This window comes from Aotus nancymaae, unplaced genomic scaffold (assembly GCF_030222135.1).
Source record: "Aotus nancymaae isolate 86718 unplaced genomic scaffold, 86718_ANA_hifiasm-v0.15.2.pri h1tg000010l, whole genome shotgun sequence".
NCBI lineage: Eukaryota > Metazoa > Chordata > Mammalia > Primates > Aotidae > Aotus > Aotus nancymaae.
The window spans coordinates 2,848,126-2,866,256 of NW_026988421.1; the positions used below are offsets into that span (position 1 = coordinate 2,848,126).

Consider the following 18,131-nt stretch of genomic DNA (forward strand, 5'->3'; position numbering starts at 1 on the left):
GCCCCTCCCCACTGCCATGCCTCCACCACAGCCTCCTTCTGGCTTGTCCTTCAAAAGACGAAAATGTGTTTGTTTGTTTGTTTGCTTGTTTGTTTTCTAATTCCTCAGTAATATACACTTTTGGTAGGAAATTTATAAAAATGAAGAAAGAGAAGAAAAGTCTAAGACATTCATAATTCTAATTCTTCTTCCCAGAATAACCACAATTTTTGGTATATTTTTCCAATTTTTTCCATAAGTGTATATATTTTTGTGTGTTTTTTAAAACAAAAGTACAATTATACTCTACATGTCTTTTTCTCAGTTGTAAACATAATCTGAATAACTTTCAAGCCCTTAAATATTTTCTTTTCATGTCATTTAAAGGGTGCAGAGTTGTAGCATTGTGTGTTTGCCCAAATAAATGCCACGTATTGAGATAAGCCATGCCATGAAGAACATCCTCACCAGCTAATACTTTGCCCATGCCCATGACTATTTCTTCAAAGTTGATAAAGAAGGATAAATTCAGACAGAACTGGTTTAGTTCAACTGACAAGCATTCTTTCAAAGCAGGAAATGCTTTTAAAATATATATATATATAAAATAAATGGCAGCGGAGCGTGGTGGTCCACGCCTGTAATCTTAGAACTTTGGGAGGCCATAGTGGCTGGATCACTTGAGGTCACGAGTTCCAGACCAGCCTGGCCAACACAGCAAAACCTCATCTCTACTAAAAATACAGAAATTAGCAGGTGTGTTGGTGCATGTTTGTGATCCTTCCTACTTGAGAGACTCAAATTGAGAATCTCTGGAACCGGGGAGCCCGAGTTGCAGTGAGCCAAGATCGTGCCACTGCAGTCCAGCCTGGGCCACAGAGCAAGACCCTGCCTGAAAAAAACAAAATAAACAAATAAACAAATGGCAACTTTATGAGTTAGAAACTTGCCACACTGTTTTTTGGAACGCGGTCCCACAGGAGCACCTTGATCTCCCCTCTGCACTGCTGACACCTTTCTCAGAGGCCATGAGTGTGGCCAGCACTGTTTCTGCTTCTCAGTGTGGCCTCTGCAAGAACCACCACTCAGCGTCGCTCTGCCCGGAAGCCTCCACTTTGCTTACAGCATCTCCCCTCTAATGCCAAGGGGAAAGGAGCACTCCTTATGGACAGGAAGAGAGGAGCACTCCTTCTGGGCAGGAAGAGAGGAGCACTCCTTCTGGGCAGGAAGAGACACCTCTGCCAGGCGTTCCAGACTCTGTCCAGGGTCAGCCTCCCCCTTTTCTGGGAAGCCTGCCCTCCTGTCCCCAGGTGGAGGAACGGGACCTAAGGGTGGGGTCTGCTCAAGACGGGTGGGCTCCTGGGCTTTACTCAAGGTGTCAGGGGTGGGGAGGTGCAAAACCCAAACTCAGTGTAGACTAACCTGCTTCTCCTCGTGGCCTTCCCCTCTGAGAGGTGCTGCCCGGACCTGCAAGCCAGGCATTAGAGCCCTCTTCAGTCTCTCTCTGTGCCTCTCTCTGCCTTTCAACAATCAATAGCTTGGCCACAAAGCCCTACAGTCTTCCCTTCAGAATATTTTCACGGAGCTGGTGGTGGGATTATCTGACACACAGAGTGCTCGGCATGGCTCCTGGCAATAAGCATTCCCCACAATTCTGCACCAATTGGCACATGCATGTGTGTAGGTGTGCACGTGGATGGATTTTCCACACACGATAGCCTTCTCTGGCTGCCCTCCTGGCCCCATTCTTCCTCTACATGGACTCCAGGTTGGGGTCGGGGGTGAGAAGTCTTTTAAATTATCAATCTGTGTACTCATTCACCTGCTTAGACCCCTCAGTGGCTTCCTGTCATCCCCAGGGACAAGTCTCGAATTGCTCACCACCTTCCAAGGTCCTCTCAATCTGTTCCCACCACCTCTCCAGGGTCACCTCTCCACTTCCCTCCAGTGCTCTGTCCCCACTATCATCTCTGCACACTGGCCTAGACCGCACCATCCACCACGTAGCCACTAGCCGCATCTGGGCATTCAGATTTAAATTTAAATTAATTAAAAGTAAATGAAATCAAATATTCAGTTCTTTCATTGCACTAACCACACTGCATGCTCAGCTACCATCTTGGACAGCACAGATGAAGACCATTCCCAGAAAGGCATTCTGGATGGTGCTGCTCTAGACCTAGAGAACGCCACTCAGTCTCTCCAAAGAAGCATGGCCTTTCTCCTAGGAGTTTGCCCCCATGTTGGGGAATCTGGGAAGATATCAGTGAATCCTTGTCAAGATCTAACCCCATACTACATTTGTAAGCATCATTCTTCTTAATTTATTTGACTGATTTTGTTCCTGAACTGTTTCATCAGCTCTTGGGTCATAGATTCCAGGTGTAGTAAGCAAACCACCCCTTAGCCTAACCACCCCTTAGCCTGACCACCCCTTAGCCTGACCACCCCATCAGGCAGGGCCTGATGGCAAATTCCACTTTCCTAGTGTGTGTTTTCTAAAGCAAATCTGCCTCCCCCTACGTCATGCCCCAGTCTGTCCTTGCAGGCGTCCCCATCAGCCTGGGTGCAGGTGCATCGCACAGGGTGCTTCATGTTTCTGAATATACCCATGGGTGTCCTTTCCTCTTTGGTCCATGGAATCCAGAGACTCTCCCCTTGTACACTCTGCAGCTACAGCTGGAGCATCAGGGGCTAGAGGGTCACCACCCGTCTCTACCACACAGCCTGATGCTCCTGCTTGGAGCCATTTGGCCAGGCACAGCTTGGCCCTGCGCACATGGTCATCCAGATTTTGAGACATGGAAGGGGGCCATAAGTTCAGAACCTACCCACCTGGTGCACCGAAAACCTCACGTGAGTGACCCCCTTTCGTTAAGACATGAGAGGCTTTAACTAATATGAAAAGAAAGAAAAAGTTATCCAGGAGTGGAAACAAGCCAACGATTGCCATGCATTCATGCCTAGTCACCAGCTACCACGAGGGAGCTTTCAGTGTCAATGCATGGAGAGGACATGAGGGGCTGCAGCCTGGAAGGGGCCTGGGGGTTCTGAGGGTGAGCGAGAAGAAGAAGAGGGAAGGACAAAGGTGGAGGGAGTGGAGTCTCAACCCCACCCTGCCCCCAGTTCGCTCAATGCCCACTCTGTTCTTCCCAAACACACTGGCCCACCTTGCAAGCAACTTCACAATGAACAGTTTCAACATCAAAATATTAATAATGAGGCACCTTCTCAAGGATCTCCTGGGAAACTTGCCTTTGGTTGAGGAATTGCTAGCCCAGGAAAGCAGTGGGAATCCTGCAGTAAGTGGGCTTGTTAAATTCAGCTGGCAGCGTCCCAGCAGGCTGCTCCACAGTCGATGAGAATCACTAAACATCATGCAAAGAGTGCAGAGTAATTCCACCGACCACAGAGAAAAGGAAGATGAAGTTAATTGGCACCACAAAAGTGAAGACCAAACCCCAGACTTGCCACAGAGCCTTCGCCGACCAGAGGGCTTGGAGGAAATCCGAAGGAGACCTGTGGGTTGCAATTATCCATTCTTTGTGGCCTCTGGAGGCCATGGGTACCTTGGTGACCACTGCCAGAGAGTGGCTCCCATCGGCAGGACTTCAATAGCTCCACTCCATGGGCCTCTGGGAGCCCTGCAGAGACCAAATCACAAGCGTTACTGGAGGAGACAGCAGAAGGGGGTGAGCACAAGGACAGAACTTACAACTGTACCCTGAGTTTCCCATTGTGGAACTAGGAGTCCCTGGTACCCAAGGGGCGGCCACCACTGGACCCAGCAGCCAACTGGGAGACGACACAGGGAGAAGCTTTGGGAGCCTCCAATCCACTTGCGCCTTTGTGCCCGGACCCACCTTTCCAGAAAGGCAGGACAGGCAGAGTGGAGATGTCACTGCTGAAAGAAAAGAGCAAGCAGCCAACCTCCTCATTCCCCTCCACCGAATGTTTGCCCCTGCACGGGAGGCGACCCGTTCCTCCCCATGCAGGGATGCAGCTTCTGTTTGCAAGTGGTACAGTGAGATTCCACCACTCCTAAAGCTCCTTAGCCCTGAGCCAGGGGTTGTCACTGTAAACCCCACTTCCCAGGGCCGGCTCCATACCTGTCACGCCTGGCTGAGAAAACGGCTCCGCGTGAGCATTGCACGGGCGCCCTTGAACTGCACAAGTCTCCTACTTCACACTTGGGCAGCAGTCCTCAGAAAGAGAATACTTTTGGTTGGGACATGAAGCACCTTTTTCCCTCTCGTGCAGCCTCTGGGGTGGAAGCACACCATGGAGATGAGTTCGCACATTTGCCAGTTTCCTTCCTTAAGTTGACATAAACCAGCATTTGGTTTTGATCCAACACAGAAGGACCTAACATCAGTGCTGGAAGCAGTGGATGCAATTCATGGTTGAAAATGGAACAAAAACACCAAATGAGGGTGTTTTGGGGGGCTCTACGGTTGGTGACAAAGTGCTTCATTTTAACTGCTAAGGACCAGGTATTGCACAAGCAGTGCTAGCTTAGGAGAGGCTGTCTTCTTCACACTGTGCTCCCTAAAATAGCTAGACACGGCATTTCCATTCTATTCCACTGACTCAGGGACAGCAAAAAAAAAATCACCCTGAAAAGCACACTGACTTTAAGACCTTGCAATGTGTACTGGCCACTGCCCAGCTATAGGGTCCAACACTGATTTGTCCTCTATTTCTTTCCCAAATACCAACCCATATAGAATTAAGTGGGCTCTGTGATGCTAACATGATTTGCCTTTATATTCCTCCCAAGGCACTCTCCCCCATCACGAAGCGTGGCCGGGCAGTGGGGTTGCAGTAGCCACAGGCTGTCCTTGCTCCTGCCTGCTGAAGCCGCTGGCTGCTGGCTGCCGCACACCGCTGATCAGCCGGCCCCCAAGGCGATGGCTTAACAAGCCCCAAAAGAAGCGGATGGGAGGGGCTTCTCTCTTCCCTCTGCAAAGAAAATGAAATGGATAGAAACAATATTGGGAAGTCATTCACCCTCACCCATATCCATCATCACACAGGGATGGGCTGGCAAAGGGTCATGACCCATGTGAGGATTATACAGCCAAACCCACGGCCACCTCTGCCACTGCCCCCATCCCACCCAATTAAGAAATCCCCGTTTGCTTGGACACCATCTGGTTCTCAGACTCTCTACCCTCACACTCTTAGCTCTGCAACCCTAAAATTACAATAACCAGAAAGGAACCTACCAGCGGCTTTAAGGATTAATCATTATATCACCTATGAAAATAAACTGAAATTATTTTCTTCCTAGGCCGGGTGAAAGGGCCCACGCCTGTAATCCCAGCATTTTGGGAGGCCAAGACAGGTGGATCACCTGAGCTCAGGAGTTGGAGACCAGCTGGCCAACATGGTGAAACCCCATCTCTACTAAAAATACAAAAATTAACTGGGCATGGTGGCAGGTGCCTGTAATCCCAGCTACTCAGGAGGCTCATGCTGAAGAATTGCTTGAAACCCAAGAGACAGAGGTTGCAGTGAGCCAAGATTGCACCACTGCACTCCAGTCTGGGCAACAAGCGAGACTCCGTCTCCAAAAAAAGAAAGAAAAGAAAATACTCTAGTATACTCTAGGAAGAAAAATTCAGAAATCTATCTCAGACTTTAGGGTTAGGGCTAGAATGATAGTTTGGGTTAGATTGAAGTGTAATTGACAAAGGAGCAGTTTTGGGTTTTCTTTTTTACCTTAATCTGGGTGGAATAAGTTAATAAAATGAAACATATCTAGAGATAAAGGTTATTTTTCTTCATCCTAAAGTGAATGGGAAGACAATAAAATCACTTAAGCAAAGGGACGACATGACAGCTTTGAATTTTAGAAAGATCAAGAAGGGAGGCAGCCGGGTGTAGGGAGAGCTATGCGGTGGGATGGGTGCCCTCCACGTCATTCCAGTCTCAGGGATGCAGATATCACCGGAACAGAGAGATGCCTGCCCTCACGGGGCTTACAGTCTAACTGGGGGAGAGTGAAAACAAGCAAATTGATGAAGAAAACATGTGCACCAAAGTGCTGGGGAGGGAGATACGCAGGGAGGGGAAGGGCATCTGTGGGGTGAGTGGGCCCGATTTTAACGACAGTGTTCATCAGTATCTCCGGCCCTTTCCACGTAGTTTGAGACTTTTATCAAGTTGTCGTCCACATGTTGGGGCCACCAGCAGTAGATGCAGGAGGGCGCTGAAGCAGAAAGAATATCAGGGGCTGTAGGTACCGTGGCCACCGTGCTCAGGAGAGCGGCAGCCTCGGTAGGAGAGGGACCATGACCTTCAGATCTGCAAAGCCGACTACCGTGAACCCTGATGTTTGAAACCCACCTCCCCTGCTATCCCCATCCACCTGGCCTGCACACCTAACTCCCTATAAACCAAGGGGCCTTAGGATGCCCATGGCCCACGGCTCAGCTTGGGGTTATGGCTCACGTATTGAAGTGGTCAGCCGGTTATTCACTCCAGCAGTCATTCTAAAGATGTTTATTGAACATCAGAGGTGCTTGACACTAAAGCAGGGAGAACAGCAGATGCCAAATCACAGAGGTGAGACAAGCCCAGACTGTCTTAGAATGGTCAGGTGGTTCAATGTGGCTGCAACATGGGGATGTGGTCAGGAGGAGCAGAAGTAAAACTGGAGGAGGCTCCTAGGACTGGGCTATGGCAGTCCCAGTAGGCCACAGTGAGGACCTTGAACTTTCCTGCAGGCAGTGGTGTGCAGGGCATCAGGGTGGAGCTGGCACTGAAGCGGGGAGGTGGGTTGGGAGAGACTGTGGACAGGGATATTAACAGGAGCCCACTGCAATCATCCAGGGGCAAAACAGTGAGGCCAAACACAAGGAAGGGCAGTGGGGTTGCAAGAGAAGGCTGGGGAGGCAGTGCAGGCTAGAGGGGCAGGCATGTGACTCTGAGAAGACATCCTCAGGAGGTAAAGTGTGTTCCGGGCTGCAAGTGAAGTGTCAGCTGGAACAGAGGTCTCATTTCCAGGCTTGACTGGAAGGAATCACAAGCCTAGCTCGTGGTGGTTGACAGGATTCGGTTCCTCACAGCTGTAAACGGCTTTGGCTTTTCTGCTTGCTGCTGCCTGGGGGCCACCCTCAGCTTCAACAGGCTGAGGGACAGTTCCTGTCCATGTGATGTCCCCACTTGCTTCCTCACGGCCAGCAGGGAGGGAGAGACCCAGCAGGACTGACACTATCGTCTTACCTCACGTAGTCATATAATCACAGGCATCCCATCACCTATCCTGTGTTCTGTCATTTAGAAGCAAGTCACAGAAGGCCACCAAGGAGCACAGAGCCACCTTAAAATCTGCCCTCCAAGGAATGTCATGCTCTTCACTAATGCAGAAGGAGGGGAGGCAGATGAGTTCTGATCTAGATCAGGGAGTGAAGGCACCTGTGCATCACCAGAAACAGGGGTCAGGTTCTCAGCAGCAAGATCAAGGATGGAGAAAGAGATGCAGGAACCAATGACCCCTGAGTGGCAGGTGAGCAGGAGGGGCTGGATGGGGCCATCCAGGCAAGCGTATGGTCACAGCCAGTGTAGGCAAGAGCAGCTGTCTCCCTGACCCCGGCTCCTTTCCAAACACAAATACAAATTGTTTCCTGCCAGGAACCAGGAGGGAGATTAATCAATAAAGCTGCTGAAAAAGACCACGTATTGCGTGATTCCATTGATATGAAATGTCCAGAAAAGGCAAATCTATAGAGGAAAAAAGGAGATGGTGGCTCCCTGGGGCTGGGATGGGAATGGAGGGAGCCACACATAGGCACGAGGGATGTTTTCGGGTTGATGAGAAGGTCCTAAATTTAGATAATGGTGATGGATATGCAACTCTGTGAATGTACTAAAAATTGTTGACGTGTACTTAAAACAGGCACATTTTATGGTATGTTAATTGTACCTCAATAGAGCTGCTTAAAAACTACTGCTGCCAATCGCTTGACCCCGGGAGGCGGAGGTTGCAGTGAGCCGAGAGCAAGCCACTGCACTGCAGCCTGGTGACAGAGCGAGACTCTGTCTCAAAACAAAACAAACAAACAAAACACTACTGCTGCCAGATAATACTGCAGGCAACAAAAGGGCCACGGAGGGGTCACACAATGGCTACACAAACGGGAGGAGCACTTTGCTCACAATAAGCCCACCCTCCTCCCCAGGAGTCATAAACTCAGGATGGGGCTGGTGCAGCCATGCTGGGGGCACTGGGCAAGACCTCCCAGGCCGCACGCTCAGGAAGAGCTGCACTGGACCAAGCATCTCCCGGAGAGCGGCAGTGCAGCCCTCACCCTTTCACTCATCCAACGAAGCTGCTGAGAACTTGCAGGTCCCAGCCCAAGTTGCCAACAGGCCAGGGTGGACACACACACACAGAGTCCCTTACAGGACACAATTGCCCCACTGGAAACTCCTCCTGAGCACAGCCAGACCTCCAGGAAAGCCAGTGATATCCAGGACCACCCCAGTCCACAGCAGAGTTTGTTTCATTCTTGGTACCTTGGGTTGTTGTGAGCTACAAAACTTCCTGTATTGAAACCAGGGTGACCTCAGGGCCAAATAAAGATTGGGTCCAGCTAGTCCCTAATCAAATGCAGGAGGCAGAAGCTCGTGAACATCCCTCCCTGCTGTCTTCTTGCTGCCTGATACAGTTTGGCTGTGTCCCCACCCAAATCTCATCTTAAATTCCCATGTATTGTAGGAGGGACCTGGTGGGAGTTAATTGAATCATGAGGGCAGGTCTTTCTCATGCTGTCTGGTGATAGTGAGTAAGTCTCAAGAGATCTGATAGTTTTTTAAGGGGGAGTTTCCCTGCAAAAGCTCTTTCTTTGCCTGCTGCCACCCATGTAAGACTCGATCTTCCACCATGACTGATCTTCCACCATGACTGTGAGACCTCTGCAGCCACCTGGAACTGTAAGTCCATTAAACCTCTTTCTTTTGTAAATTGCCCAGGTACGTCTTTATCAGCAGTATGAAAACAGACTAATACACTGTGTTTGCCTTTGGGGATCAGCAATATATCTTGATGCTGAAGTTACCCGGGAGAACCAGGTCACCAGGGCTCTGAAATCAGAAACAACTTTCCCCAGTAGTAAAGAAAATGTCTGTGACAAGAGGGAAGTAGTTGAAGAATATGAGTATAGCTCGTGGCTGAGTGACAGTAATAATAACATCTGATACTCACGGAGCTCTCGCTAGGTGCCAGCACTACTCTAAGTGCTCTTCACATATGTGCAAGATCTGTTGCTGCATTCGCTATCCACACAACCCTAGAGAAAAGGCGTGATCCCATTTTATAGATGAGAAAACCAGTGCTCAGGGCCAAGCCCCTCCTGACACATCACCCTGGCCCACAAAGCAATTGCCACTCCTGTCTCCCTGTGGCCTGTCCATGACCCTGTGTGGAAACGCTTCCCCAGTCATCTGTGTAACATCTCTCAGACCTGCAAACATGCCCAGTAAGTCACCACAGTCAGCACAGAAAGCATTCCAGTGTAAGCTTTCCTACATGGTAAATGTTTTTTAAGGCACTCACCTCAACTCTTTCCATGATTAGATAAAAGTCCAAGCAAGTTGTAAGGCAAGCTAAAGGTTATTTTACAGCCACACAACCCAGCTAAGTATTTTAAGTGCAGCCCAGAATTATAAATCCCATCTGTAGAGGGTGGCTTTGGGACTGAAGGCAGGTGGTTAGAATTACACGCTCTTAGACCTGGAAGGAACCTGGCCTGGCTAATCCAAGGCCCTAATTAGAGAAATGAGAACCCTGCAGCCCCAAGAAAGGTTGTAACCTGCCCAAGGTGAGCCAGGGAGGTGACAGGGGGCAGAAGAGGGCCTCTTGCCCAAGTTCCGGACACGCTGCTCTATGTCTGATTAACTCGTAGCTGAAGGCAGAGCAGTTTCCCAGACACCTGACAAAAGTCGTTTCCAACTAAGAGTTCTATTTAGTCCTTACACATGACCTGTGTATTTTCTCTCCTGGAATTTGATATCTCGGGAAACCTGCCAAGGACTATTCACCAGGGAGAGTGAGTATGTAAAACGGGAAGAGGAAAATCAGAGCAAGAAGGTGCTGGCAGGCAGTCACAGGCTGTATGGTGTCTCACCGTGCACTGCGGACTGGGCCCTGTTACTTTTGTGCATAGCCTCAGGCTGCAGTCCACAGTGAGCCGGCCTTACTGGGGAGCCTGGCCCAGGGAGCTGGCCTTACTGGGGAGCTCCTGTCCGGCCCCACAGATGCAATTTCTCTCTCCTGCGCATGCCTCTGAGCACGAGGCCACGCCCACCTCTCTGACCTTCCCATTGGCTATTTTTCACATTACTTAATCTTGTTTTAGAAGCAAATATTCTAAACTCATCAATCAGTAAACCTATGTCCAGAGTGATATTAACGGTAATTATCATTGTCAAGGCTCTTTAATTTTTTTTCTGAAGGATGGCTTAATCTATTACACCGTAATAGATCAGGATGGAGGCCACTCATCATTCTGAAGACTACCTGACACATGCAAAGTCACAATAAAATGTGAGATGAGGGCTTCGTTCTGATTCACAGCTTGCTTTCCTCATTTGTTCCTTTCTTCATTCCACACTCACCCTCTGGGTGCCTCATCGGTGCTAGGCACCAGGGTGAAAGTGACCTTGGCAGCCCCTGCCCCCAAGGAGCTCACTGCCAAATTATAACAGACACTTGCTAGAAATGCAGATTCCTGGGCTCCTCTCTAGAGATTCAGATTCAGGAATCTGAATTATGTGGCACTGCACCCTTGGTGATGGCTGGTGATATACAGACTTTGCTGCAAGAAATACCTTGACACTGCGGGTGGCGCTGTCCAAGGAGACAGAAAATAAGGGCCAGACACAGCCGAGAGCACCTGTCTCTGCCTGCATCGAAGGGAGGAGAGGGAGGCTCTGGGAGGAAGCAGTATTTGAGCATCTTTTAGGACGAGGAAAAATTTTCTACATGGGGAAGATGTGAAGGGGGCAAAGGCTGGGAAGAAACTGCCCAGAGTGTGGTAGGGAGATCCCATGGGGTCCACAGCTAGAGAGACCAGCCCAGGCCACAAAGGCCAGAACAAGGAAGCAAGAATCCACCCCTCAGCCTGGGCTTGCCAGCAACAGACACAAACACCAGCTTGCGTCCAGGGACTGGAGGGATCAGCACACTTGTCCCTGTTTGGTGTCTTCGGTGAGAAGATGGGGATGACCAGGAAGAGGGGAAGAGAGGACACTTCGTTCAGAATAGCTCTCCACACACTGACTCACTAGCCCCTTCATTTTCCTCCCAGGCTGTCTCTTGCTTCCTTGAATAAATATTCAGAACATATAACCATCATAAAGTCATTTCTACCACTGAGTTTATTTAACGCAGTCCAGCCCCAAACTGAAAACCCAAGGAGACCGTCAATTCAGCCTCAGCTGCGAGTCAGAGCGCGCCGGAGTCCGAACCGTCCCAGGTCCCCCAGAACTTTCCCCATGTTAATTTATTCCACATACAATCTCCTCCCGGTCCGGAGGGAATCCAGCTTCACGGAGGTCCTCTTAGCTGAAGATTTATCAAACCAGAGTATATGCATGGTATGAACATCAGATCCATTATCTAAGCTGTTGGTTTTAGTCGAAACGTCAAGAAATGATTTAGTATAAAATCCATCACAAAAGCATTTATTAAAATATCTTTTGCTTCTCTTCATCCACACATTTACTACCCTGCATACAAATGTCAGCGGTTCAGCCTAATATACTTCTTCATTTATTTACTGTTCATTCCTTCTGGATAAAAGCCAAAAGCCACATCCCCCGTGGGCTGCTGCACAGTCAGGATGAGAGAACCCGTCTCATCACCCTGAGGTCAACCAAAGTCAGCAAAGCCGCTTGACTGGGGCGCCGCTTGGTGACAGCTCACCTCTGAAGGCCAGGCCCTCTTTGGTGAATGGAGTGAATGGAGTCCTCTTCACACAAAGGTTTTACTTACAGATGGAAGTTAATCAAGGTATTATCAGGACTTTCCGGAGGAGTTAAATAAACAGGGACTTGACAGCCAAAGAGACCAAAGTATGTCCAATGCACTTCTGTCCAAATACAGAATGTGTAAAAAAATCAAATCAAATAACTCACGACTTCCCTGCCTCAGTTCACAAACCCTGAATGATCTCCAGTGATCTCATCTTGTGTTGACCAAATTCTCCAAACGAAGCCAGTTACCATGGAATCACAGAATTCTGCAGTGGGGAAGGTTGACTTTGCACTTTGACCCCCTCCCTTTAAAAGGAGAACACCGCCAGCACTCCAGAGAATCTGAGGAGGCTGCCCAGGTCACACAGCTGCTTGGTGACAGCAGCAGCCCTGGAACCTCGGATTCATGGTTTTAGATTAGATGGGTGTCACTCCACCCTGCTAGAGGCGAGCGAGAGGAGATTCCAACAGCACAGAGAGCAGCCAAAATAAGCAAACAAATACAGGCCATTGAAACCCAGGGGGAGCTTGGATTTCAGGGCCTCAACTGCGAGCATGGAAAACCACATTTCACCTCCAAGTAACCCTCATCTGCTTTATATCTACACCCATCACATCATCCCTTACGGTGGGGGTTATCAATGGCTTCCTTACGGACCTTGTATTCTAAATTGGCAAAGCAAACATTCAGCTGTTAAAAACACTCCAAAGGAGACTGGATCACTAACAGCCATTTTCCAACCTGAAGGCAGGCCAGGAGGGCTGTCCAGATGCCCAGGCCCTCGGGGACCATGGCTTCAGTACGAATGCACCCCCGGAGCCAGTTTTGGAAATGCAAGGATAAAATGAACACGAATAGTTTCTGTCTGCATTTAGGGGTTCTCCTTGCTCTCAGCTTGAGCAAACTGCCCAGAGAGCAAACCTCACCTCCCACTGGCCTCTCGGCAACAGGGAGGTGTCCATGCCAGAGTTGTGCCCAAATCCAGTCATAAATGCCTCATGTCCATGTGCAGAACCACAGGGCCCAAGCCATGTCCCTGGACCCAGAGCTTCCCTGACAGCCACCCTGGACAAGCTGGGGTGAGGATGCTTGGGCACAGGCTGGAGGGCAGGCTTAGAAGGGAAGAAGGCAGATGACATGTGCCCACGTCTTAGCGGGTATAAACCCAGAACCCACCTACCCCCACCAGCCCTCAGGTTTCTACCTTCATTTCTTTCCCCTCATTTCTGATTTTCCATCTCTTTCTCCACCTCCTTCCTTACATAATGAAGACAGTGCTGCCGATGACGCTGATAAGATTGGCAAGGGTATTCTTACCATATCAACCCAGAGGAGGAAAAGCTAACATTTCCGGAGAACTTCACTCAGCTCCTTGTTCTATTCACATATTCCATCTCCCCAAGGGTGCTAGGAATCAGACACAATAGTTATAACTGCATTCTTCCTTCCAGCACTTTCCACACCAAACACTTCCACATACTGGCTGACTTCCGGACTGTCTGCCTCCATCACCAGGGATTTATCTGTCCTGTTCACTGCCACATCCCAGTGCCCAGTGGAGTCAACACATGCGACTGAAGGAAAAATGAACTCCCATTTTGCAGATGGAAAACTGAGGCTCTGAAAAGTTGAGAGCCCAGGTCAACCCAGGCAGGAGATGGGAGTCAGGATAAAGTGTGATGAGGTCAGGCACGTGTTCCATCCTTTCCTTCTCTTTTTTTTTGAGACGGAGTTTCACTCTTGTTACCCAGGCTGGAGTGCAATGGCGCGATCTTGGCTCACTGCAACCTCCGCCTCCTGGGTTCAAGCAATTCTTCTGCCTCAGCCTCCTGAGTAGCTTGGACTACAGGCATGCGCCACCATGCCCAGCTAATTTTTCTTGTATTTTTAGTAAAGTCAAGGTTTCACCATGTTGACCAGGATGGTCTCGATCTATTGACCTCATGATCCACCTGCCTCGGCCTCCCAAAGTGCTGGGATTATAGGTGTGAGCCACCGCGCCCGGCCCTTTCCTTCTCTTTAGAACCGGAACGTGCCAGGCTGTCTCCCTACCCTCTCCAAAGCCTGCGCTCTTTCCTTTGCATCAGTGCAGCCTATTCCAGCTCTGATCCTGGAGCTGGTTCCCACTCCTCCTGGTTTATTCTGGATGGAAAGATGACTGGATTTGGTGCCACACTGGCCCCACCCCTTCTGGCAGGCATGACCTCAAGCAGCTCACGTCCCACTTCCTCTGGGCACTCTCTGGTTCACAAGTTATTCCTAGCATGAAATACATCTGTATCACTTAAAGAAAGCAAGCTCAATTATTTAACTCTACCAAGATTCGGTTCAAATATAAGAGTTACAGTGTACATCTGAGACTTCTGGGAAATTGATTTTTCTGCTTAAGATCATTTCATAGGGTTTAGCATTAAAACCAAATGGGGCACAAACTGATCTCTTCGAAGATAGTGAGTTTGTTTCCATTTTCTAAAGACCAGCCCAAGCGAGAGTCCTTCTCCCACCCGTGCCTGCTGCATGTATTTTGCAATCTTAACAGACCACGGTGGCCCGCCAAAAGTCGTCTTTAAAGCAGCCGCTAGGTCTCCCTCATCACAGTGCCGTCCGGCCAGATGTGCCCAGGGACAACCGGGGAGCCGGGAACAGCATTTAGCACTCAGCTGACCTTCTGTCCACCTTTGCAGAATGCCTGCCGGAGCCAAGAGAGCTTGAATTGGATTTTTTTCTATTTCTCAGCCATTTTCAAGTGGTTTCTTTAATTTCCTCCTGAGAGTTAAGCACTGATTGACCAGGGATTTTAAACTGAAACCTCTCACCAGAAAATACCATTGACGGTTCCTGTGATGGAAAATCATACTCGGAGCTTATCTTGATGTTTACAATTAAGTTAGCTGGTCCTGGTTTCTGGAAGGATGGTAATACTTAGTGTAAACTGTTTGTTTTCAAGTTCTTCAGAGGGGAAAGAAGCTGTGTAATCACCTGAAGACAAATGGTCTTAAATAACTTTCCAGAAGATGACAGCTGTACAAACGGAAATGATAAGATTTTAAATTAAGAGCATCTGAGGGTCCATCAAGGAAAGCAAAAAAAAAAAGGCAGGGAACGTGGAGGACATCGACACAAGCCAATGACAGTTGCACCCAGTTTTCCTGCAAAATCACCCCTAAGTGATGTTCAGCAGGGTAAAGTGTATGTTAAGGTGCAGGCTGAAGGGTTACCATTACTTCAACAAAAAGGGACACATGAGGCGGGGCACAGTGGCTCACATTTGTAATCCCAGCACTTTGGGAGGCTGAGGTGGGCAGATCATGAGGTCAGGAGTTCAAGACCAGCCTGGCCAACGTGGTGAAACCCCATCTCTACTAAAAATACAAAAATTAACCAGGCATTGTGGTGCTCACCTGTAGTCCCAGCTACTCACAAGGCTGAGGCAGAAGAATCGCTTGAACCCAAAAGGCAGAGATTGCAGTGAGCCGAGATGGCACTACCGCACTCCAGCCTGCGCTACAGAGCGAGACTCCGTCAAAAAAAAAAAAAGGTGGAGAGGGACACGTGAAGCTGTGGGGTTTGCTTGGGAATGGGGTTTAACGACAGAATTCAACCAGAATCACAGGCCACAGTTACTGACCCGGCAAGCTTGGGTGTGGCTCCCAGCCTGGGGGGTTTTCAGTTTCTCAGTAAGAACCATGGAAGCCCCAGCTCCGGGGTGGGCACTGAGGGCTCACAAGGGAAATCCCAGTGTCCAGCACATGCTAAGCATCCAACAAATGGCTCTCACTCACATGTAAAACGTGCAGCACCGTGGCTGGCATATTGGAAAAATAAAAATAAAGGAACAAAGGTGGTCCCCTGTCCTCGGCCTGTCTTCTCCCACACCCCAGATGAAATCTAACAGCCTGGCCTTGCCCTCGAAGGCTTTGGATGACGTCCCACTTCCTCTCGTGGGAGCACAGCGTGGAGGGCTCGACCTTGTGGTCAGGATAGATGGGGCTCAGGAATGAAGCCAGGGGGTGCAGGAGACATGAAGATCCCTGAAGTCTCCACCACAGTCACTCATCTGACCGAGGTGACGGTGTGCTCGGAGCTGCGCTCTAGAGCAACAGCATTCCGCAGAACTTTCTGCAATAAGAAAAATATTCTGTTTGCACTGAGCTCTTGAATGTGTTTTGAATGTGGTAACTGCCACTGAGGAAATGGAGGTTTAATCTCATTTTAATTAATTAGCTTAATGGGTTGACTGATAATCAATTAATTGATTCCATTTAAATGGCTACATGTGGCTAACTGATACCGTATTGGACATCATCACTCTAAAACCAGACTAGACTGTCGCCTGGCGCTGGCGGGTGAGACCCAGCCCAGGGTGGTCAGAGGCTGCATGAAGGCCCCGGGATGTTTCTGTCTTCTGCTCTCCTGCCCTCCCACTGGGAAGCAGATCTCCACCTCTGGCCTGGACTCCTGCACACAGAGGCTGCTGGGGACAGTGGTTTCCCAGCCCCTCCTGCCACATGGCCCAGAGGCAGCCTGGCTCAGCACCGGATGCTGCCAACCAAAGGGCCTGTCTGGGCCAACACAGGCAAATTGGGAGGAGGGACCTCAGGGTGGTCCCCTAAGCCCCGAAAAGGTGGACCAAGCTAAGGCCAGCCCCACTCCCGACCTGCCGCAGTTTACCACCCAACATCCCCGCTGTGCTGGAAGAAAGGATGTGGCCCCAAAGTTCTGGACCTGTCTGTCGGCTCAGGTGGCAGAGGTGAACCAGAGCAGCCAGAGAGACTACTGCTCCAGGCCCAAAAAACCCTCACGTACAAACACACACATACATATGCACAGATGCACATGTGCACACGCACACACACAATACACATATGACATATATGCTCACACGTGCGTTGATGCACACAGATCCCAGGAGAAGGCAAGTCCCTACAGCAGCAGCACAGAGACCAGTACTTATCTTCTGCTTCAACTTCCCCATCTGAAAAATGTACATTCATTCATAATAATAATGCTTACCTAGTCGGGCTATTATGAGCATTAAATAAAATAATAAAATAACGAGACATGAAAAGCGCTGGTGGTGGTTGTGATGGCGTGAAGGACACAACATTGGGAGTGGAGGAGGAGGAAAGGCGAATCCCAGCTAAGCCCTGTTCAAAACCCACCCTGATGGTCCTTCCAGCTTTTCCCATAGGCCTGATAGTCCTCTGTATGCTTCCGGCGTCTGACATACTACAGGGTCTAATTTAGAGGAAGTTCAGGAAACAACCTGAACACTCCTCAGTGGGAGGGGGCAGGAGGAGGAAGGTCACTTGGAGCCTAAAGACCTGAATTTAAGTCTCAAGGTGATAATGGTAGTCACCAGGCGGACACAGTACTCTGAGCCAGAGGTGGAGTCAGCCCCTGCACTCATACCTGGGGAACGGCGGGTGAATGATTCCCACTCTCATCAACAACCCAACCAGGCAAGATCATTATCTCTGCTCCGACGAGGAAGAAGCAGAGGCCCACTCAGCTGGCAGGTGCGATGGTGCGAGTGCCCCAGGCTCGTCTCAGCCCCAGTCCCAGGCCTCACATCATTACACACCCATTTCTATTTTCTAGGGAGCTAATCTTGGAAAAATCATTGCCATCTCTGAGCCTCCATTTCTAATCTGTAACATGGAAAGGAAACTCTATACCTATTTTCCAGTATCTTCAGAAGACCGAATGCAGAAGAAATGTGTGTCTGCTCACCAGCCATTCCAAGTTTATGGCTGAGCACCACTTGAGTCCGAGGGCAACTTCCAATTCCAAGTATCTTGCCCAGTCTCCCTTTCCCCAGCCAACCAGAAACCAAGCCCCTAACAGAATTATGACTGTTCACCATCTGAAGAGGAAAAGTCTCCCTCTGCAGAGAGCATGCCCCTTATTGACAGGCTGCTCTGAGCACTGCTCATCTGGGCAAAGCCAAAGAGAAGAGCAGAAGCTGAGACCGGCTCTGCGTGTCTCAGGACGGTCCCTCTTCCTAACAGCCCAAAGGACATGCACGATTTGCCACTCCGTCATTCACTGGGACATCATTGACTGGGACTCAGCCCTGCACCTGGCCAGTTCCTGAGGCTCAGACAACCAGAAGCTGACCCTGCGTTCATGGAGCCTCCACTCAAGGACCTGCAGGTAGAAAGCAGGT

The 18,131-nt window shown here is 49.6% G+C and overlaps 1 long non-coding RNA gene across 6 annotated transcripts in view; it reads right to left on the reverse strand.

Annotated features, from left to right (window-relative positions):
• Positions 1-15: 15 nt before the first annotated feature.
• LOC105725220 (uncharacterized) overlaps positions 16-18,131 on the reverse strand; it is a 92,340-nt gene continuing 74,224 nt past the window's right edge. For 2 of the 6 annotated variants that reach the window (XR_010341717.1, XR_010341713.1), the window contains exons 2-4: positions 4,733-4,941; positions 4,089-4,242; positions 16-3,883 (exon numbers count right to left, since the gene is read on the reverse strand). This is a non-coding gene — a long non-coding RNA (uncharacterized LOC105725220). The remainder of the gene's footprint in view (positions 3,884-4,088; positions 4,243-4,732; positions 4,942-18,131) is intronic. The other 4 variants (XR_010341714.1, XR_010341715.1, XR_010341716.1 and 1 more) reach the window with 4 other exon arrangements.